The sequence below is a fragment of the Notamacropus eugenii genome, chromosome 5 (assembly GCF_028372415.1).
Source record: "Notamacropus eugenii isolate mMacEug1 chromosome 5, mMacEug1.pri_v2, whole genome shotgun sequence".
NCBI classification, from domain to species: domain Eukaryota; kingdom Metazoa; phylum Chordata; class Mammalia; order Diprotodontia; family Macropodidae; genus Notamacropus; species Notamacropus eugenii.
The window spans coordinates 449,214,990-449,239,111 of record NC_092876.1 but is presented as its reverse complement, the minus strand read 5'-3'; positions in this window follow the sequence as shown (position 1 = coordinate 449,239,111).

Here is a 24,122-nt window from a genome sequence, read left to right as displayed (position 1 = left end):
GGCTTTGTGAGAGCTTTACCTATTTAAAAAATCACAATACCTTGATTTAAGAAAATTCAGAATTTATTAAGCACGATTGAGGTACAGACATTGAGCTAGACATCGAGCATTTGAAGATAAAACAGAAATGTTCTGAGCTGTGAAGGATCTTAATTATCCCTAAAAAATATATGACTCAAAGAGTGTTTAGGCTGATCCATTTGGAGATCTATTTCTTTTTATAGGTCAGAAAACTGAAATTCAGGGAAGTGAAGGAACCTCTAAAGCTAAACAGTAGAGAGACAAAATAGAGAATCAAACACAAGCCTTTTAACTCCACACTCCTTATTACGATTAAAATTACTGAACTGTGTTTCCTCTCCAGTACCACTGCTAAAATAAATGATTATTCAGATTAAAAACAGATTCACTAAATGATTTCTTTAAACAGTTGTTTCCTTAGTACATTTTAAAATGATTTTATTTACATAAGATAAATATTTTAATTTTATTTAGTATTTCATTTTTCCCAATTACATGCAAAAATAATTTAACCATTTTTCCTAGTTTTGAGTTCCAAGCAGTTTGACATAGTTTATACATGTGTCATCATGCAAAAATGTATTTCCATGTAAATCATTCAGTGAAAAAAACACAGACAAAAAAAAACCATGAAAATAAAGAAAGTAAAGGAAACTTATATTTGATCTACATTCAGGCTCTACCAGGTGTTTCTCTAGATATAGAAAGCGCTTTTCTTCATAAGTCCTACAGAATTGTCTTGGATCATTGTATTGCTGAAAATAGCTAAGGTATTCCTAATAAATCATCATACAGTGTTGCTGTTATTGTGTAAACTGTTCTCCTGGTTCTTCTCATTTCACTTTTCATCAGCTCATGTAAGACTTCATGTTTTTCTGAGAGAAGCCTGTCCATCATTTCTTTTCTTTTTTACCTATATTCTATTGTACTTTTATTAATTTTATTGAATGGGACAGCTAGGTGATGCAGTGGATAGAGCACCAGTGCAGGAGTCAGGAGGATCTGAGTTCAAATCTCATCTCAGACACTTGACACTCACTAGCTGTGTGTCCTTGGGCAAGTCATTTAACCCCAGTTGCTTCATCCTGGGTAATCTCCAGTCTTCTTGATGAATATCTGGTCACTGGATTCAGATGTCTCTGGAGGAAAAGTGAGGCTGGTGACGTGCACAGCCCTCCCTCACTCAAAACAAAGTCAAGTGCAAGTCATGTCATCATGTCTCTGATGGCACGGTCTTCTTCAGCAACGAAGGATGAACACACTGTACACTATAATTTTATTGAATATTTCCAGATTACATTTATTATTAGTATTACTTTATTTGTTTTCATTTTTCTACCATCACTTCCATAAGTCTTAGATTTATTCCCATTTCTCACCCCTTCCTCCCCGAGATGGCATGAAATCTTATATGAGTTCTACACATGTATTCTTATTAAATACATTTTCTCATTAGTCATGTTGAATAGAAGAATTAAAATGAATGAGATAAGTCATGAGACAAATCCAAACAAAACAAAACATAAAACCAGAGAAAATATTCTGCTTCATTTTGCATTCCAATTCCCTTGTTCTATGTGGGTGGCATTTTTCCTCGAGTCCTTTGAGAATGTTGTAGGTCCTTGCATTGCTGTGAAGCTGCCCATCGTTTTATAAAGCACAAGGGTATTCCATGACAATCATATATAACAAGTTGATCAGTCATTCCCCAATTGATGGACATCCCCTCAATTTATAATGCGTTACAACCATTAAAAGACCTGCTATAAATACAGGAATATGTAGATAGATATATAGATAGATAGATAGATAGATAGATAGATAGATAGATAGATAGATAGATAGATAGATAGATAGGTAGGTAGGTAGGTAGGTAGGTAGGTAGGTAGGTAGGTAGGTAGGTAGGTAGGTAGGTAGGTAGGTAGGTACGTAGGTATGTAGGTAGGTAGGTAGGTAGGTAGGTAGGTAGGTAGGTAGGTAGATAGATCCTTTTACTTTTTGGTTTTTTATCTCTTTGGAATACAGTCCTACTAGTGGTAGAGTTTATCAAAGGTTGTGCATGATTTTATAGGCTTTTAAGTATAGTTCTAAATTGTTCTCCAGAATGGTTGAATCAGTATACAATTTAACCAGTAGTATGTTAGTGTTTTAATTTTTCCACAAACTCTAAAGTTCGTCATTTTCTTTTTCTGTGATATTAGCCAACCTGACATATTTGAGGTCAGAGTACATTTTTTAATTTGCATTTCTCTCATCAATATGGATTAAGAACATATTTTTTATTTGACTATCCATAGATTTTGTTACTTTGTCTGAAAACTACTTGGTGATATTCTTTGACCATTTATCAATTGAGGAATGAATCATATCTCTACAAATTTGACTGTTTTCTGCATGTTTGGGAAATGAAATCTTTATCAGAGGAAGTCTATGTAATTTTTTCAACAGTATAAATGACCAGCTATGTATTTCCAACCATCTTACTTTCCCTATTTATCCTACTCTCTCTTCTTTTACCCTGTATATTTTGAAAGTATTTTATTTCTGACTTTTACCTCCCCCAAACTACCTGCCATTTTATCAGCCCCCCACACACTTGCTCTTACCCCCTTCTCTTCCTACTTTTCTTTAGAGTAAGAATGATTTCTCCATCCATATGAATGTGTTTATTATTCCTCTTTGAGTCAATTGCAGTGAGAGTCAATTGCAGTCCTCCCCTCCATAATTATCCCATTTTACCCTCCACTGTAAAATCTCTTTCAGATCTCTTTTATATCAGATAACTATCACATTCTACCTCTCTTTCCCCTTCTCCCAGTGCATTCTTCCTTCTCATTCCTTCATTTTATTTTACTGTTGATAATCATATCATTATATTAAACTCACACCTTTGCTTCCTATCTATACTCCTAAATACTCTAATAATGAAAATGGTTTTAGGAGTTATGAATGTTTTTGTTCCCATTGTAGGAATATAAAGAGTTTAATCTTACTGAATACTTTATGATTTCTCTTTCCCATTTAACTTTTTTATTCATCTTCTGCATCTTGTATTTGAAAGTCAAATTTTCTATTCATCTCTGGTCTTTTCATAAAAAAATACTTGAGTCCCCTATTTTATTGAATGTCCAATTTTTCCCTTGAAGTATTATACTTAATTTTGCTGGGTAGACTATTCTTGGTTGCTTCCCTAGTTCTTTTGTCCTGCAAAGTATAGCCTTCCAAGCCTTGATGCATTAATGCAGAAACTACTAAATTCTGTGCTATCTTGCCTATGGTTCCATGATATTTGAATTTCTTTTTAAATGTCTACAGCACTTTCTCCTTTATTTGAGAAGTCAGGAATTTACCTATAATATTCCTGGAAAATTTTTTGAGATCTCCTTCAGGAGCTGATCAGTGGATTCTTTCGATTTCATTTTACCCTCTGGTTCTAGAAATAAAGACAATTTTTCTCAATAATTTTTTGAAAGATAATGACTAGGCTCTTTTTTATCATGACTTATTGGCAGTTTAGTAAATTTTAAATTATCTCTCTTGGATCTATTTTCTAGGTCTTGTTATTCCAAGGAGATATTTCTCATTTCCTTCTACTTTATTTTTCATTTTTCTACTTTGTTTGATTGTTTCCTGAAGTCTCATAAAGTGATTAGCTTCCATTTGTCCAATTTTAACTTTTAAGGAATTATTTTCTTCAGTGAGCTTTTGTAACTCCATTTCCATTTAGTCAATTTTACTTTTCAAGACATTCTTATCTTCATTGATTTTTTGTGCTACTTTTACCATTTGTCCTATTTTATTTTTTAACTTGTTATTTTCCTCAGTTTTTCTTTTGTTTCCTTCACCAAGTGTTGATTTTTTCCACAATTTTCTTGCATCATTCTCATTTCTCTTTCCAATTTTTTCCTTCACCTGTCTTACTTGATTTTTAAAAATCTTTTTTGTGCTGTTCTATGGCTTGAGACCAATTCATATTTTTCTTTGAAGATATGGATGCAGAAATTTTGACTTTGCAGTATTCTTTTGAGTTTGTCTTGATTTTCCTTCTCACCATAGTAACTTTATATGGTCAAATTTGTTTCTGTTCTTTGCTCATTTTCTAGCCTATTCCTTGACTTTTAGCTCTATGCTAAAGGCGGGGGGGAGTCTGCTTCACAAAGTGAGGGGGCACTGTACCAAACTTTAGGTTTCGCACAGAAGTTTTTAGAGGTCATATGGGGTCCTGTATGATTTTTGCTCCTCCAAAGTGGTATTATCTAGAGAGAAGTGTGTTTACTTACTCTGCTTTACTGTGCACTAGTTTGTGAGTGACTACAGGCACTCTTTTTAACACTGGAAATGTGATCAAAATTCCTGGTCCCCTACAGCTGCAAGCTCTGCTGTGCTAGTGCTCCTTCTCACACTAGGACTAAGACTCAGGACTGCAATCCAGATCCAAGTGTGGGCAATGCAACAGAGTTCTGCTCCTGGGGCCAGCAAAGGGATCCCTGTAAATCTCCTTCTGACCTGTTGTCTGATTTCCTTGCAATGTGTGTACTGAGAAGTCTGGAAACCACCACTGAGACTTGCTTCTGCTTTACTGGGGCTTACTCTGCTCTGGTGCTGCCTGCACTGGACTATGTTCCTCCCTCATTCCGGTGCAACATATCTTTCCTGCCATCCTTCTAAGTTGTCTTTGGCTGGAAAATTGTCTCACTTTGTCTTTTTGTGGGTTATGCTACTCCAGAATTTGTTTAGCATCATTATTTACATGTATTTTCAGGGGTCTGCGAGAGAGCTCAAACAATTCCTTGCCTTTACTCTGCCATCTTAACTATTCCTCTAAAAAATTACATATTTTTCCCCATGTTCTTTTGTATAAAAAGTGATGTATATGCATTTCTTCCAGTTTGTTATTGATGCTTTAGAATTTCTGTGACTAGTAGATGGAAGAAGGGGGAAAATAAAGAATAAATTAAGTTCAGAGAATTATTATTATTATTATTATTATTATTTTAACTTTTAACATTCATTTTCACAAAATTTTGGGTTACAAATTTTCTCCCCTTTTCTCCCCCCACCAAACACCAAGCATTCTAATTGCCCCTGTGACCAATCTACTCTCTCTTCTGTCATCCCTCTCTGCCCTTGTCTCCGTCTTCTCTTTTGTCCTGTAGGGCCAGATAGCTTTCTATACCCCTTTACCTGTATTTCTTATTTCCCAGTGGTAAGAACATTACAGATGATCCTAACACCTTGAGTTCCAACTTCTTTAGCTCCCTCCCTCTCCACCCCTTCCCTTTGGAAGGCAAGCAATTCAATATAGGCCAAATCTGTGTAGTTTTGCAAATGACTTCCATAATAGTTGTGTTATATAGGACTAACTATATTTCCCTCCATCCTATCCTGTCCCCCATTACTTCTATTCTCTTTTGATCCTATCCCTCCCTATGAGTGTCGACCTCGAATTGCATTCTCCTCCCCATGCCCTCCCTTCTGTCATCCCCCCCACCCTGCTTGTCCCCTTGTCCTTCACTTTACTGTATTGTGAGATAGGTTTTCCTACCAAAATGAGTGTGCATTTTATTCTTTCCTTTAGTGGAATGTGATGAGAGTAGACTTCATGTTTTTCTCTCACCTCCCCTCTTTATCGCTCCACTAATGAGTCTTTTGCTTGCCTCTTTTATGAGAGATAATTTGCCCCATTCAGTTTCTCCCTTTCTCCTCCCAATATATTTCTCTCTCACTGCTTGATTTCATTTTTTATCAAGATATGATCCCATCCTCTTCAATTCACTCTGTGCACTCTGTCTCTATGTATGTGTGCATGTGCGCATGTGTGTGTGTGTGTGTGTAATCCCACCCAGTACCCAGATACTGAAATGTTTCAAGAGTTACAAATATTGTCTTTCCATGTAGGAATGTAAACAGTTCAACTTTAGTAAGTTCCTTATGACTTCTCTTTGCTGTTCACCTTTTCATGGTTCTCTTCATTCTTGTGTTAGAAAGTCAAATTTTCTTTTCAGCTCTGGTCTTTTCATCAAGAATGTTTGGAAATCCTCTATTTCATTGAAAGACCATTTTTTCCCCTGAAGTATTATACTCAGTTTTGCTGGGTAGGTGATTCTTGGTTTTAGTCCTAGTTCCTTTGTCTTCTGAAATATCCTATTCCATGCCCTTCGATCCCTTAATGTAGAAGTTGCTAGATCTTGTGTTATCCTGATTGTATTTCCACAATACTTGAATTGTTTCTTTCTAGCTGCTTGCAATATTTTCTCCTTGACCTGGGAACTCTGGAATTTGGCCACAGTGTTCCTAGGAGTTTCTCTTTCTGGATCTCTTTCATGCCGTGTTCTGTGGATTCCTTGAATATTTATTTTGCCCTCTGATTCTAGAATCTCAGGGCAGTTTTCCTTGATAATTTCATGAAAGATGATGTCTAGGCTCTTCTTTTGATCATGACTTGAAGGTAGTCCCAAAATTTTTAAATTGTCTCTCCTGAATCTATTTTCCAGGTCTGTTGTTTTTCCAATGAGATATTTCACATTATCTTCCATTTTTCCATTCTTCTCTCTTTGTTCTGTGATATCATGCTTTCTTGCCAAATCCTTAGCCTCCATCTGTGCCATTCTAGTTTTGAAAGAACTATTTTCTTCAGTGAGCTTTTGAATCTCCTTTTCCATTTGGCTAATTCTGCTTTTGAAAGCATTCTTCTCCTCATTGGCTTTTTGAGCCTCTTTTGCCAATTGAGTTAGGCTAGTTTTCAAGGTGTTAATTTCTTCAACATTTTTTTGGGTCTCCTTTAGCAGGGAGCTGATCTGCTTTTCATACTTTTCTTTCATCTCTCTCATTTCTCTTCCCAGTTTTTCCTCCACCTCTCTAATTTGATTTTCAAAATTCTTTTTGAGCTCTTCTATGGCCTGAGCCCATTGGGTGGGCTGGGACACAGAAGCCTTGATTTCTGTGTCTTTGCCTGATCGTAAGCATTGTTCTTCCTCATCAGAAAGGAAGGGAGGAAATGCCTGTTCTCCAAGAAAGTAACCTTCAATAGTCTTATTTCTTTTCCCTTTTCTGGGCATTTTCCCAGCCAGTGACTTGACCTCTGAATATTCTCCTCACACCCACCTCACCCCCTGATCCTCCCAGCCAGCGTTTGAGCACTGAGATTCAAATGTTGCTTCCAGCCTTAGGGCGTTTGGGGGAGGGGCAGGGCTGCTATTCAGTATGAGATTATGTTCAGGTGGTCAGGTCGGGGCAGGGCCGCCTCTCAGGCTCAGTTCCCTCAAGGGGTTTATGCACAGACCTTCCACAATGGATTCAGGCTCCTGCCTGCTTGGGGAGCCCCAGTCTGCAGCCGCCTCTCATCTTCAACCTCCCGGGGGGCCCCGAATCATGGGGGCACCCCACTCCCCTCTCGACCCGCCAAAGAGACTCTCTCACCGACCCCCATCACCTGTGGGTGGAGGGACTTTTTCGGCCGCTGGAGATCCTGTCCCTGAAGCCCGCTTGGGTCTGTTTCTCTTGGTGCTGTGGCCGCAGCAGGTCTGGGCTGGCCTGGGCTCCGCGTCTGCAGCGCGACGGACCTTTTGTGAGAGGTTTGCAGGTCCCTCTGTGGGTGGAGGGACCCGCGTGGCCTCTGGAGATCTCGTCCCCGAAGCCTGTTCGGATCTTTTCTTCTCAGTGCCGCGGTCGCGGCAGGGCTGCCCTCAGCTCCCAGTCCCGGCGCCCAGTCCGCAGCGTGAAGGACCCCCCACGAGAGGTTTGCAGGTCCCTCCAGAACAGAAATCTCCCTTGCTCCAATATTCCATGGCCTCTGGGTGCAGAATTCGCCATGAGTTACTCCCCTGTAGCCGTTCTGTCGGTTGTGGGTTCAGAGCTATGTGTATGTGCGTCTTTCTACTCCGCCATCTTGGCTCCGCCCCAAGTTCAGAGTATTATAAGAACTAGAAGGCAAAGGACCAGAAGCTGCTTGGATAGATAAGGCAGGAGGCCCTGTCAAGTTGACAAAGCACTAAAAGGAGAAAGACTGAAATTCCATGGCACAAAGAATGTGTCTCCTTTTGAAGATGGAAAAGGAACTCATCACTCCCCATAAGGACCTATGATAATGGAACCAATATGATTATTTTCAGGTAAATGTTACAAATGTAAAGAGGAAGACAGGTAAGTTCTGCCCAAACAAGCACAGGAAAGGCAGTTTCATGGATCTTACCACAACATCAGATGAAGAATGGGAGATACTGATGGTCTTTTTTTGCTTAGAGGAGAAATATTTCCTTTACATGTATAAAGCAGACTTACCTTTACATAGAGACAGAATAGGCAGTCAATATTTAATCAATGTGATTTCTGAGTTATGGAGGAATTCCTGATTGCCTCCTATCTACTGCTCAAGTGGTTTCCCATCTACTGAGTCAAGTCCCAAGGTGATTAACCAGACCTTATTTCTTTAACTTAAGGTTTGGATCTTTGTTTGTTGTTGTTCATTTGTTTCAGTCGTGTCCTTATTTTTGTGGTCCCACTGGAGCTTTTCTTGGCAAAGATACTGCAGTGGTTCTCCATTTCTTTCTCAAGCTCATTTTACAAATGAGAAAACTGAAGTAAACAGAATTGAAATGATTTTCCCATGGTCATACAGCAAGTAATTGTCTCAGCACAGGTTTGAACTAAGAAAGATGAGTATTCCTTCATCCAGGCTCAACATTCTATCTACTATGCCTTTTAGCTGCTTTATTGTTCTTAGTTTAAGGGTTAATAAATACAGGATAAGACAATTTATATTTTAAGTGATCAGTATTAGAATGCTTGAGAGACCAAATGAATGGGAGAGAGGGAAAAGAATAGAACCCTTTAGAGTAAGGAAAAGGTAGCACAGTGGATAGAATGTGGGGACTTTTAGTCAGAAAGACCTGAGTTCAAGTCCAGTCTCACATATTTACTCTCTGTGTGACCCTGGGAAAATCTCTACATTTCTTTTTCCCTCGGTTTCCTCATCTGTAAAAGAGGGATAATTATAGTACCTACACATCACCCCAGGGTTGTTGCGAGGGTACTAAGAGATAATAATTGTAAAGTACTTAGTACAACACCTGGCACTTAGAGCCATGCCCATATGAGGTAATGTTTTTATTATTATTAACATTATGGTTATGTTATTCAGGAAGAACTGCCAATAGGGTGAGAGTAGAAATGGAAAAGACAAATTTTGTTGACTTCACAATTGTGATCAGACATAGCCCCAGTTAAGGACTACTGGGTGGAATATAGTCAAAGGACATGAGGCCAGTTCTGTGATGGAGAGTAAGAGAGAAGCTAATCTCTTAATTCGAAAGATAAATGCTATGAATCCCAAAACCAGCTGAGTTCTAGGAGTAAACATAATAAACTGGAGCGAGAAAATCCAGGGAAGGCCAAAAAAAAGGCTAATGTATACTCAGCTTTATGAAGAGTGAAAAAGCAGATAAATTATGCAGTTTTCCTACTAGTCGAAAGGCATTTTTTCCCCTTGGTTCATTTTTCTTTGTAGAAGATGGTGGATGTTAAATTGTGTTTTCTTAGATACAGTGTACTTAATGCTACCAATTAGAATTAAGGAATAGCCATTATTTACCATGAATGTAAAAGCATATATTAAGTGCTTCTTAGGCAAAGCACCAGGTTTAATTAATCCAGTCAAAAAAGAATATGGAAAAGAAAAAGCCAATTCATGTGAAGGAATCTTGTCTCAGTGATTTTTCTTCCTTTTATTTAGTCTGTTTTTTCTTCATTGTAAGGTGGACTAAGCCTTGAATTTAAGATGACACTCTTTCATAACTGCTATTAATAGTTCTTTGGATCTGTGTCAGAATTTTCTTAGTCATTATTACAGCTGAGAGATTTAGAAGGATCAAAATTGGCCTGAATTCCATATGACTCCCATCCCCCATCAGCTTTTTTTTTCTCTTAAAATTTTCTAGATATTTTACCATCATGACTCTGACTGTTTAAAAGATTTGACAGGCCCAAATAACTAAAGGGAATATCTGACCTGCCAAAGTATGTGATTATTGTGATTTTTTCCCCACTACTATTATGACTACGGATCAATCAATAAGGAAGCATTTATTAAATGTCTACCACTAGATAAACACTATGATAGGTTACAGGTATATAGCAATTAAGAAAAAATAGTGAAACAGCCTATGTGGGTCTGGGATTGGTAACTTGGGTACTCATCATTAGACATCATATTTTCTCAAATGCAGGAGTAGTCAATATGAAATACTTTATTACTTATAGCTTATGATAAATCAATTGCTTTGTACGAAAGAAAAATGTAATTTTAAAGGAAAAGTCTATAGTTAGAATAGAGAGCTCAGAAAACAACCCTTCTCAAATTGAGGTAACTTTTATTAATTAATTTATTAAATTTTAGTTTTCAGCATTCATTCCCACAAAATTTTGAGTTCCAAATTTTCTCCCCATCCCTCCCCTCACCTGAACATTCCGTGCAGTCTGATTACCCCATCCCCCAATCTGCCCTCCCTTTCATCACATTCATCCCTTCCCTTATCCTCATCTCCTCTATTATCCTGTAAGGCAAGATAGATTTCTGTACCCCATTACCTGTATTTTTTATTTCCCAGTTGCATGTAAAAACAATTTTTGGAATTTTTTTTAAAACTTTGATTTCCAACTTTTCTCCCTTCCTCCCTCCCCATTCATCCCCACTGAGAAGGCAAGTAATTCAATATAGGTTATACATGTGTAGTTATGCAAAAGAATGTCATAAAAGTCATGTTTTGAAAGACTGTTTCCCTCCATCCAGTCCTGCCCTCATTTGTTCTATTCTTTCTTTTGACTTTGTCCCTCCCTTAGAGTGTTTACTTCTAATTACACCCTCCTCTCGTTTGCCTTCCCTTCCATCATCCCCCCCACCTCACTTGTCCCCTTCTACCCTACTTTCCTGTAGTGTAAGATACATTTTTCATACCAAATTGATTGTGTATGTTATTCCCTCCTTAAGCCAAATGTGATGAGAGGAAGCTTCACTTTTTGCCTCTCATCTCCCCCCTTTTTCCCCTCCATTGAAAAAGCTTTTTCTTGCCTCTTTTATGAGAAATAGTTTGCCCCATTCCTTTTCTCCCTTTCTCTTCCCAATATATTCCTCTCACCCCTTAATTTTATTTTTTAGATATCATCTCTTCCTATTCAATTCACCCTGTGCCCTCTGCCTATATGTATATAATCCCTCCAAATATTGAGGAAAGTCAAAATGACATAACTTTTACACCTAGCCCAACAGAGTTGAATGCCTGGGGATTGTAATTACAGGAATTTCTCAAAATATTTCTCTTTTTTATTCACTAAGTTTATTTTGCAGGGTTTTGTGGCATGCAAAATAACAAAAAATTTAGTGTTTTAGAATTTTTCCAAATAAACCATAGAATATGAATGTCTGTTATTGATAAGGTTAGCCAATTTCATCATTTAAGGGATAACAGGTTATGAGTCAAGAAACTTTTAAGTTCAGATCATTTAATTCCCTTCAGAATTCACTGTTATAACGAAAACAGAATACAAAATCAATTCTTCAAAATATTCAACTTGAGATGACCTTGTCAATAAGCAGAATACTAATGAAAGCTTCAAATATTGAGAAATATAGCTGCTTCTTATTTCCTTTCAATGAAGTTATTTTCCATTTATTTATAATATATGACTTATATTTTCATGTACATGTAGTTTCCCCTTCTGAAGAATATAAATTCCTGAAGGGAAAATATTTCTCACTCCTTTCATGCATTCTACACCTATTTTCTACACTGAACATATATAACTTTACATTGTATTACTTCTATTTGTATCAGTCTTGTTTTCTCAATTAGATTACATGTCCTTGAAAGCAGCAACCTTCCCTTTTACCTCCTTATTAGTCCTTATAGCCTTCAATGTTCATAAGCATCCAATGGGTAATTAAATATTTAGCTTAGGCAAGAGGTGACTTAGTGAACAACCTATCTTTTAACACTTGACAGACAAGTGAAGAAGAAAGAGACTTGTTCTACTTGGCCGCAGGAGGTAAAACCATTTGTTTGTACCACCATTCATCCTACTTCCTACATTTAGAATCCTGAGTTTATATTCAATCAAATTTTCAGTCACCATCATTTCTTATTTTTAATATGTTATCAAGTCCTGTCAACTCTGTTCTGACAATACCTGTCCTATTTTTTCTTCTTTTCTGTACTCCTACTGCCAAATTTCCAATATAAATCCTCATTAACAATAGACTTCAACTATTTCAATAGCCTTCTAACATCCTTCTACCTTCACTCTCTGTCCTTTCCTATCTGTCTTTCACAGGCTTCCAGAGCAATTTTTCTCATATACTCATCAGTTCATGGCATTTTTTTGCACTAAAAAATATATCAATATCTCTCTGCTGTCTGAAAGCCTTGTAGAGTGCAACAGGCAAGGGCACATTTGTACCCAAAAGTAAGAAAGCAGGCAATAGTCAGTGAGAATATAAACAGTAGAATGATGGTGATAGAGGTAACAATCTTCTGGAGGAGATGGCATGGAATAAGATCATTTGTGCAGGTGAAGGAATTTGCCTCTTCAAAGAGTGGGGTCAACCCTTTGTGTGAGATAAGAGAATAAAAGGCTGATACTGATAGAAGATATATGAATGATTTGGGGTGAGAATGTAGGGGAAAAGAGGAAGAAATCAGTGAATGATCAGGTGTTGTTTTATTTTTTTTTCACTAAAATATATCTCAAATTTCTCAGTTGAGTATGTGAGGTTAAGAGGGATCATTGTTGGTTAAAGGAGTGTTGCAAAGGTTTGGTAGAGTTTCTACAATGAGTGAGTTAGTAAGGTAATTAGGGATGTATAAAAGGATTATCTAGGACTTTGAAGGCCCAGTTTAGATAAAGCAATATAAATGCATAACAAGCCAAGTTTATAACTCTTGTATGATGTTTTTCCACGATAATTCATCAGAACATGTGTAGGAACAAAGGTAGTGTATAGTGAGAGTGATTTAAGGTTAATAGTGGCAAGGCACAGGTGTTAATATGAAAAAACAAGAGTAAGAGACAGTAACAGCAAGGAGCTAGGCATTCATATACAGGAGGGCTTACTGTACAAGTTCATAAATCTGCTTTACTAATAGGAAAGTAGCTTTTGAGGGGTCAACAACCTACTTGAATCAAGCATATATATATATATATATATATATATATATATATATATAAAATTCTCTTACTTCAGGAGAAAAAGTCAGCACTGAAGAATTTCAGAAAAAATAGAAACTTAGAAATAAAGATCAACAGAAAGAGTTTACAACTGTCTGAACATAAACAATACACACATCACAGATCAAAGGACAGATACAATTGCCTAACCATTACATACATGCATTGTTACCAGAGAGAGAAGAACCAACAATTGGGATATATATATGCACACACACGTATGTACGTGTATATGTGTGTATGTACATATGTATGTGTACATATATGTATATATCTATACATATATGTACACACATATATATACACACATATACATATACAAATATATGGGGGGTGCATTTATATATACACCTATATACACACATTACATATATAATATATATACACACACATACATACATATATATGGATAGATAGATATATCTATATAGGTGTGTATAAATGTATATGTATATGTATGTCTAAGTTTGTACACATTCTGTGTGTATGTATGTGTGTATGTAGGTATACACACATAAGCTTTTATGAGCAAATATTTCTATATGTGTGCATGTGCATGTATATGTGTATTTAGGCATACATGTGTATATAAAAGCACATATACACGTATGTGTGTCTACTTATGTATGTATGCATATGTACATGTGTGATTATACATGTACATGAGTGTCTGTATACATATACACATGCACATCTCGATATATGCATGTATGTGTACATGTATACATTGTGATAAAATGTGTATATTTACACACATATGCATGTATCCATGTATCTGTACATGTAAAAGTATAAGGATATACATATAAGCATACATAGATATTGACATATAGATCTCTATCAATGTCTACTTATACAGTTATACATGTATACCTAAACATGCATATACATGTCTTGTACATGCATGTAACTATGCATGTGTGTGCATATTTATATGCATATACATGTACACACACATTCAGAAACATATATATGCACATTTAAGTGTGTATTTGTTATGTGTGAATGTGTATACATGTATATATGCACACTCACATATGCACACACGTATTCATATATACATGCACATACAAGTGCATACATGTGCATATGTACACACACTCTTATATGCACACACATGTGCATATGTACACACACTCTTATATGCACACACGTGTGTATATGCACACATGTGTGTATATGCGTGTGTATATGTATAGGTGTTTACATACATATGCTCGTGTGTGCATATGTATGTGCATACATATGCACATATACAAGCATTTGTATGTATATATGTACAAAATATATATGCTGTTTATGTGTATATGCACATATGTAGATGTGTGTACATGTGTATACATGGATTAGCATATATCTGAGTATGTGTATAGGTATATGTATGTAGACATGTATTTATGCATATATATCCCTATGTGTAGAAGTTTTTGTTGTTTTTGTTCTTCGTTGCTGAAAAGACCGTGCCATCAGAAAAATTATGACATGACTTGCGCTTGACTTTGTTTTGAATTAGGGCGGGCTGTGCAGGTCACCAGCCTCACTTCTACTCCAGAGCCATCTCATGTGTCTTAGTACGAATAGATGGAGGTATAGGTATCTGTGTCCATATCTATTTCTCCATCTCTGTGTCTTTATACATATACACATGCACTCATACATGCATGCATATGTGTGTATGTGTATATATTTATATGTGTGTACCCATTTACATGCATGCAAGTATATACACACATATATCCATGCACACATTTACATGCATTCATGAATATACATACACATATACAACACACATACATGCATATTAGCATACATACATATGAGTCTTCATATATGTGTTTCCATGTATGTGTATATATGTATGTATGTGTATATCTTTATCTCTTTCTCACTCTATCTCTATCTACCTATGTCTGTTTCTATATCTATCTGTCTACTCATTTATCTATCTATTTTTCTGTCTATCTATACTTTTCAAAGCCAGAGGGCATAACAACCCTGGAGACCTATGCCTCATTAGAAATTAACAAAAGTTTTGGTCAGTCCTATAAAACAAATCTCCCTTTAATCAAACTTCCCATAAGGAGCAAGTTTTTAATGAGTAGAGAATGTCTCTCAGTTTCATAATTAACATTACAGAGACTGAAGGGTAGAGTGTGGTAATGAAGTGTTGAAGTGGTTTACATTGGCATGAAGATGGGGAAAGAAATAATTTGACTGCTATAGGGTTTTTGCCATAAGAAAGAACTGAAAGTTTAAGGAGCTGGAAGGTTAGGTTGTTTGAGAAGATATATATGTATGTGTATATATATTTATGTATGTATGTTGAAGTCCTTTAACATGATGATAGGACTTGGGGAGTAGAGAAGGATTGTGAATCAGGTACTGAACTCATTGTGGAAAGATGTATATTGTCCTGGAGGTCTGTAGACAATGATCAGGAATAAGATTGGTTGGTAAATGTGGATTGCATAAACCTCAAAACCTCACTTGATCTGTCCATTCCTGCTAATTATAATCCCACATCTCTCCTGCCTTATGGGACTACACTCCTTGAATTTACATGTACAGTAGGTCTTTCCACTTCCTCTCCTTTCAATCACTTTTCATCTGCCTATAATCTGACTTTTTTCTTCATTAGTCAACTGAAACCATTCTCTCCAAAGTTACAACGATCTCATAATTAGCAAATTCAATAATCCTTTTTTTCAGTCCTCATGTTCCTTCAGTGTTTATAGTTTTTGATAATGTCAAACATCTTGTCTCTTCCCTCTAGATTTTAAGAAATGGTTCTTCTATATTTTCCTCCTTTGTGACTATTCCTCCTTAATCTTTTGCTAGTTCTTCCTCCAGTTCATAGCCATTAACCACAGTTATCTCTCAGAGGCTCTGCCCTGGGCCTTATTTTCTTCTCCCTCTACATTATTATACTGGGCAATATCATTAGCTCCCAGAGATTCAGCAATTATTGCTATGCTGATAATTCTCAAATTATCTCATCTAACCTTAATCTTTCTGTTTACATCCAGGCTTTCATATCCAACTGCCTACTAGGTATTTTAGAATGGATCTTCTATAGTTATCTTAAACTCAGCGTGTCCAAACAGAACTCAAAAATCATTCAACTGGTAAGCATCTGAGGCTGGATTTGAACTTTGTTTTTCCTGCCTCTGGGCCTGTATGATCTAGGTACCTCATGAGGATTAAGCAAATTCTGACTGGTACAGTGGATATAGCACAGTACCAAGGAAGAGACCCATGATGAAATGGAGCCTCAGATACTTAGAAGCTGTGTAATCCTGGACAAATAACTTAAACTTTTTGCCTCAGTTTTCTCATCTGTTAAGGTAGTAATACTTACTTGACAGGCTTATTTTTAAATCAAAATAATATTTGTAAGACATTTAGCACAAATAAGCATTTGAATACTTGTTTCCTTCCTACTTTATTATTTAACTAATATGTGAAAGTCACTTTGCTAGGAGCTAGATAGGATACACAAAGACAAATATACTATTACCCCATCTTGAAAAAATTTGCATTCTAATTTGGAAGATCAAAAAGAAACAAGACATCTATCAGTAGTCTCATATTAAGTATCTATTATGTCAGACAAAGTGCTATATAACCCATGTTGACCTGAAAGTTTGGTTAAAAGAGTCAAACAAGTTACTTGATTATAAATTCATAATATTTATTAAAGTTTTAGAACTGGCAGGTACATGCTGCATGGAGTCAAAACATAAGTTCCTATTGTCTAATAAAGAATGGCCAGCCTTAAATATGTTTTAGAACAATTCCAACTCTGGGTCAATATGTCACTCAAACTTATGATCTTCATAAATGTTTAACCATATTATGAGAAAAGAATTTTTAAAAAATATTAGTAAAGCTTTATTTCTTTATTACATAAGTAAGCAAATGGAAAAGCTAACACTTTCTTTTCTCTTCATATCTTCTTTTTTAGATTTAAATTTATTTAATTAGTTTTAGTTTCCAGCATTCATTTGCACAACATTTGAGTTCCAGATTTTCTCCCTATCTTCTCCTCCCCATCCAAAGATGGCATTCATTCTGAGTATCCCTTCCCCCAGGCTGCCCTTCCTTTTATCATCCGCTCCTTTTATCCCCTTCCCCTTTACTTTCTTGAAAAGCAAGATAGATTTCTATACCTCATTGCCTGTATATCTTATTTAACAGTTGCATATAAAAACAGTGTTAAACATCTGTTTTTAAAACTTTTAGTTCCAAATTCTCTCACTTCTTTCCTCCCCAACCACCCCTGCTGATATGGCAAGCAATTCAATATGGATTATATATGTGTAGTTATGCAAAATGTCTTCATAATAATTATATTGTGAAAAGTTATATTTCCCTTCATGCTATCTGACCACCCAATAATTCTATTTTTTTTCCTTTTACCCTATCCTTTTTCTAAAGTATTTGCTTCTGGCTACTTCCTTCCCCTAATCTTCCCTCCCTTCTGTCATCTCCCCCTCTTATCCCCTTATTCCCTACTTTCCTGTAGGGTAAGATACCCAATTTAGGGTGCATATTATTCTTTCTTTAAGACAAATCCAGTGAGAGTAAGGTTCATTCATTCTTTCTCATCTCCCCACTCTTCCTCTCCATTGTGAAACCTTTTTCGTGCCTATTTAGGAAATAATTTACCCAATACTATCTCTCCCTTTCTTTTTCTCCCAATATATTCCTCTCTCACCCCTTAATTTTATTTTTAGATATTATCCTTTTATATTCAACTTATCCTGTGTCCTCTCTCAATCTATCTTTCTATCTATCTATCTATCTATCTATCTATCTATCTATCTATCTATCTATCTATCTATCTATCTATCTGTCTGTTGGTGTGTCTATCCATTTATTTATCTATCTCCTCCAACTACCCTAATACTGAGAAAGGTCACATAAGTTACAACTATCATCTTTCCATGTATGAATGTAAACAAGACAACTTTAATAACTAGGCAACTTTCTCTTTTCTGTTCACTTTTTTATGTTTCTCTTGATTCTTATATTTGAAAGTCAATTTTTTTTTTATTCAGCTCTCATCTTTTCAGGAAGAATGCTTGAAAGTCCACTATTTCATTGAATGTCCATTATTTCCTGGAAGTATTGTACTCAGTTTTGCTGCGTAGGCAATTCTTGCTTTTAATCCTAGCTTCTCTGACCTCTAGGATATCATATTCCAAGCCCTTCAATATTTAAAGTAGAAGGTTGTTATCCTTGTGTTATCCTGATTGTATTGCCATAATACTCGAATTGCTTCTTTCTGGCTGCTTGTCACATTTTTTGCTTGACCTGAGAACTCTGGAATTTAGCTACAAGTTATGCTAGGAGTTTTCTTTTTAGGATCTCTTTCCAGTGGATTTTTTCCATTTCTATTTTACCCTCTGGTTCTATAATGTCAGGGCGGTTTTTCTTGTTTATTTCTTGGAAGATGACACCTAGGCTCTTTTTTTTTTAAAATCACATCTTTCAGGTATTCCAATAATTTTTAAAATTATTGCTCCTGGATCTATTCTCCAGGTCAATGTTTGGTTTTTTTTTTTTTTTTTTTTTTTTTTTTTTTTTTACAATGAGATATTTCACATTGTCTATTTTCTTTTTTTCATTTATTTTGTTCCATAATTTCTTGATTTCTCATTAGCTTCCATTTGCTACATTCTAATTTTGAAGGAATTATTTTCTTCAGTGAGTGTTTGGACCTCCTTTTCCATTTGGCCAATTATGATTTTTAAGACATTCTTCTCATTAGCTTTTTGCATCTCTTTTACCATTTGAGTTAGAGTATTTTTAAGATGTTATTTTCTTCAGTATTTTAGGGAATCTCCTTTACCAAGCTGGTGATCAGTTTTTAAAGATTATTCCAGTTTTTTTTAACTTTTCCCAGTTTTCCCTCTACTTCTCTTACTTGATTTTTGAAATTCTTTTTCAGCTTCTCCATGTCCTGCAGCCAATTCATATTCCTGTTGGACGCTTTTGATGTAGGAGCTTTGACTTTGCTGTCCTCCTCTGGTTGTGTGCCTTGATCTTCCTTGTCACCAAAGTAAAATTCTATAGTCTAAGATCTTGCATGGCGTTTACACATCTTCCCAGCCAAATTCTTGACTTTCTAACTCTTTATCAAGGTATAACTCTGCTTCCAGTAGGGGTGGGGGTGGGAGTGGTTGTACTGTTCCAGGTCTCAGGGATTTTGTATCAGCTGCTCAATCCCCCTCTGCCTGTGGGCCCAGAGCTCTGGAACAACATCTGACTCTGCTATTGCTGTTGCTACCACTGTTGTTGGTCACTGCCACCACCCTGCCCTCCCGCCACCCTGAACCTACACCACCATTCAGGTCCCACAAAGTTTTCCCACTGGGCTTTTTGGCGTTTGTGTGTTGAGAAGTCTGGAAACTGCCGCAGCTGTTTGATTCAATCCCTGAGGTCTGCTCTGGCCTGTCTGTGCTGGTGTAGCCTATGCCAGATTGTACTCTGTTCCCTGCCTAGTGTGAAAGACCCTTCCTGTCATCTTTCTAGGTTGCACTAGAATAGTGTGATAGGAATTTGTTTCACTGTCATTTTGTGGTTTCTGTAGCTCTAGAATTTGTTTAGAGTCATTTTTGAAATTGTTTGGAGGGTTTTGATGAAGAACTCGGGAAAGTCCCTGCTTTTACTCTGCCATCTTGGCTCTGTCCTGGAGAAAGTAATTTTCTTATTTGAATAGGTGGTAAATGCGATAAGATAAGAGAGTTACCAAAGTATCAACTGAAATTATGACCCAGGATATCTGTGTTTTCTTTACTATTAACATGCCATATTATAGTATATGTTCACAACATAAATATATTCAGATAAGATAAAGTCCCACTATTCAAGATAGTGTCTTAGGTTAAGGGTCTCAACCTTAATAGCTATAAGAACAAAAAAAAAATGCTCTTAAGTCAGCCCCATCTGGCTTTGTTAACATAGAAGGAGATATTCTCTGAGTTTACTTCAGAGAACAAAGGCAGTGTTAGGTCCAGGTTCTTCTTCTGATGGATTGGTTCAGGCTCTGACCCTTAGATTCAAATTGATAGTAAATGATTATCTAGAGGTAGATTAAGAAGGGATATCAGAGAATAAGAATCTGATCATGTGATTTGGTAATATAGAAATGATTCACTTTGTGTGCCTTTGTTCTTTGGGAACCCATGTAACCTGCTATCATCATTACTTTCTTTTCTAAGTAGTTGCAAGTTATCTACTTAATAATCTGCTTTCTATTTCCCCAGGGATAAATATCAGACTTATTGTTTGATAATTCCTAGAATCCACTTTCTACCCTCTGAAAGAAGTAGCAGCAACAACAGTAGCAGCATCAGTATAGAAAAACAAACAAAAACTCTGAGCATTCTCTTTCTTCCACATGTACATTAAATAATTAAATACTTGTTGAGTATAAACTATAAGCCATAAACTACTCTAGGTTTGTTCATTTAATATAGGATTAATTCCTTCAAGGAACTTGAAACCTACTTGATTAAACAAAGCTAATGAACATGAAACATTTGCCAAAAATCAATCAGTAAGCATGTATTTAGGATCTACTATGTGGCAGGTACTATGTTAAATTCTTGGAATAAAAGTGAGGAAAGAGGGAGAGGAATAAATGAATGCTGAATTAAACTCTCTGAATTTCATTTTCTTTGTTTGCAAAAGTTAATAATACTTCAACTACCTATCTCACAGACTTGTCATGGGAATCAAATTAGAAAATGTGTGTAAACTTTATTTTGAAATATAAAGTACTGTATGTAAATGTAAAACATTGTTGTTGTTTAAGAATTCCAGAGAAATAAAGGGCTGTAGTATTTAGAAAAGATTTCATGGAAAAAATAAGATACTAACTTTGGCCTTGAATTGTCTGTACTAATTCAGACAACAATCAGTTCCAAATCTAAGAAAGAAGAGGAAAAACAAACAGATGAACATGAAGGCATCACAGCAGTATTCTCCAAGAGTTATTATTGTTTTAATGTCTTGTACATTGTTCACTCTGAGATTATAAATTATGCATTCAAATGAGTTTTTCAGTGCTAGGTGACTTAGATATTATTTCATGAGCAATATCAATTATTTCAGTAGATGACATACATCAATGGCAGCATTTCCAATTAATTGATTTTCATAATTTGAATACCCCAAGGGTAGTGGAAAACACCTGTCAAAAATAAAGTTATGAGCTTACCACTTTATCTTCAAAGACTCAACATATTAACAATATACAACAATATTGGGGGAGAGAATCAGCTTTTTAAATTTCAAGGTGTTCTACACTAACTTATAAAGCTAGGCATAAAAAAATTAAAATACCACAAGACTATGTTAAAACACTCCACCTCCTCTCATTTTTTCCCTTAACCTGATTGTCCTACAGACTTCAAAATTTCTGGATACCATTAATCATTCTGTCACCCAAGTTAACCCAACCTGAATTATCCTTAACTCTTTGTGTTCACTCATTCCTCATATCCAATCAGATGTCAAATCTTACCATTTCTTTCTCCACAGCATTTCTTTTATACAGACATATCTCATTTTTCTGCACTTTACTTTGTGATGCTTTGCAGATTTATTTTTTTTTGTACAAATTAGAAATTTGTGGCAAACATTGCATTGAGAAAATCTATTGACACCATTATTTTTTTCAACAGCTTGTGCTGACTTAGTATCTCTATGTCATATTTTGGCAACTCTTACAGTATTTTAAACTTTTCATCTTTATTGTAACTATTATGGTGGAATATGATCAGAGACCTTGGATGTTACTATGGCAATCATTTTGGGGCACTGCAAAGCACCTATAAGACTTTGAACTTAATAAATGTGTGCACTGTCAACTCCAGGGAACTACCATTCTATCTCTTTCCCCTTCTTTGGCCTCACTATTACCTGGCAAACAATAATCAGACTGTACTGCCCTTTAAGGCTTCAAGTGAAAGGACATGCAACTTGATGAAATTAAGTAATTGTCACAGCCACAGCAATGTTCATTAACCATCACTGTGATCAATCAACAGTCATCAACATTGAAGCAAGACCCTCCAAGAGCAAAGGCTCAAATGATATCATTTTTATCAATAAAATATTTTATGAATTAAGGTCTATACATTTTTAGATATAATAGTATTATGCAATTAATATACTGCAATATAAAGTAAATAAAGTAAATACAGCTTTTATATGTACTGGGAAACCAAAAACATTTGTATAACTTTATTGAAATATCCGTCTATTGTGGTAGTCTGGAAGCAAATCCACAATATCTGCAAGGTATGCCTGTACTTCCACTTCTCTGTAAAAAATAAAACCATCAATGATTCAGTCAATAAACAATTATTAAGCATTTAGTATGGGTCAGTCCTTGAACTAAGTTCTAGGTCAGGCTGAATTCTAGCCTTCACCATCTCTCTCTTCAGCATTATTAAACTCACCTTCTAATTAATTTCCTTGCCTCAAGTTTTATCTTCACTGCAATATATCCTCCACACAGCTGCAAACCAAATTTTTCTCCTGAACCACACTAAAAGTGTCTGTTTCAGGAGTTAAGATGGTGGAGAAAAGCCAGGAAGTTGTCTGAGCTCTCTCTAGTTTCCCTTGAAAAGAACATTAAATTGAACATTCAAAGGGACTCTGGAGCAACAGAACCTACAAAAAGATGGAGTGAAACAATATGAAAGATTAAGATAACTTGGAAGAACTTCAGGAAATGTCTGTCTCATTTGGTAAAAGGGGAGAGCAGCGCAGCACAGATGGTGTCCAGGCAAGCCAACAGGAGGCTCTTAGGAAGAAGTCAGAGCAGCAGTGCAGGCCCAACTATTCTGACTCAGAAATCTAATGGCACAGCAGGCCAGATACAAGGCATCCAGATCCAGCAAATAAGACTAATTGGCCAGTACCAGAACTCCAGAACAACAGGCATAACTAGGCTATGGCACAACAGGGCAGTGCAAAATCTTCTAGGACTTGAGGTCCCAGAAAATAAAGTCAGTGACAAAGGCCCTGGCCCCTCACAAAATAAGCTTGGGAGAGTGCCCCTGTGCCCCTTGACCTTGGAGCAACGCTCAACTTTAAGAGCCATGAAAAAGGCTTTAAAATGTGCAAGAAACTGAAAAGAGGATAATATATCATGACTTTATGTTGGGTTTTATATGATTTACACTGGGAATCCAAGACTAGCTCACTATTAAGAAAACTGTCTGCATAAGTGACCATATCAATAACAATATTAACAGAAATCCTATGATTATCTCAATAGATGCAGAAAAAGCTTTTCAAAATGTATCGCACCCCATTCTGGTTATAAACACAAGACAACATAGGAATACATGGAGTTTTTCTTAAAATGATAAGTAGAATCTGTCTAAAACCATCAGGAAACATTATCTGTAATTGTGATAAGCTACAAGTCTTCCCAATAATGTCAGGGGTGAAACAAGGATGGGCATTATCACCACTATTATTCAATAATGTACTAGAAATGTTAGCATTAGCAATAAGAGAAGACAAAGAAATTGAAGGAATTAGAATTGGCAATGAGGAAACAAAATCATTGCTCTTTGCAAATGATAAGAAGTTATGCTTATGAAAATCCAAAGAATTGAATAAATAACTTTTTCAAATAATTAACAACTTTAACAAAGTTATAAGATATAAAATAAACCCACACAAATCATCAATATTTCTATGTATTACCAATAAATTCTAGTGTCAAGAACTAGAATAAGAAATTCCATTTAAACTAATTGTGGACAATATAAAATATTTGGAAGTCTACTTGCCAAGACAAACCTGGGAAGTATATGAGCACAGTTGCAAAACACCTTTCAGGCAAATAAAGTCAG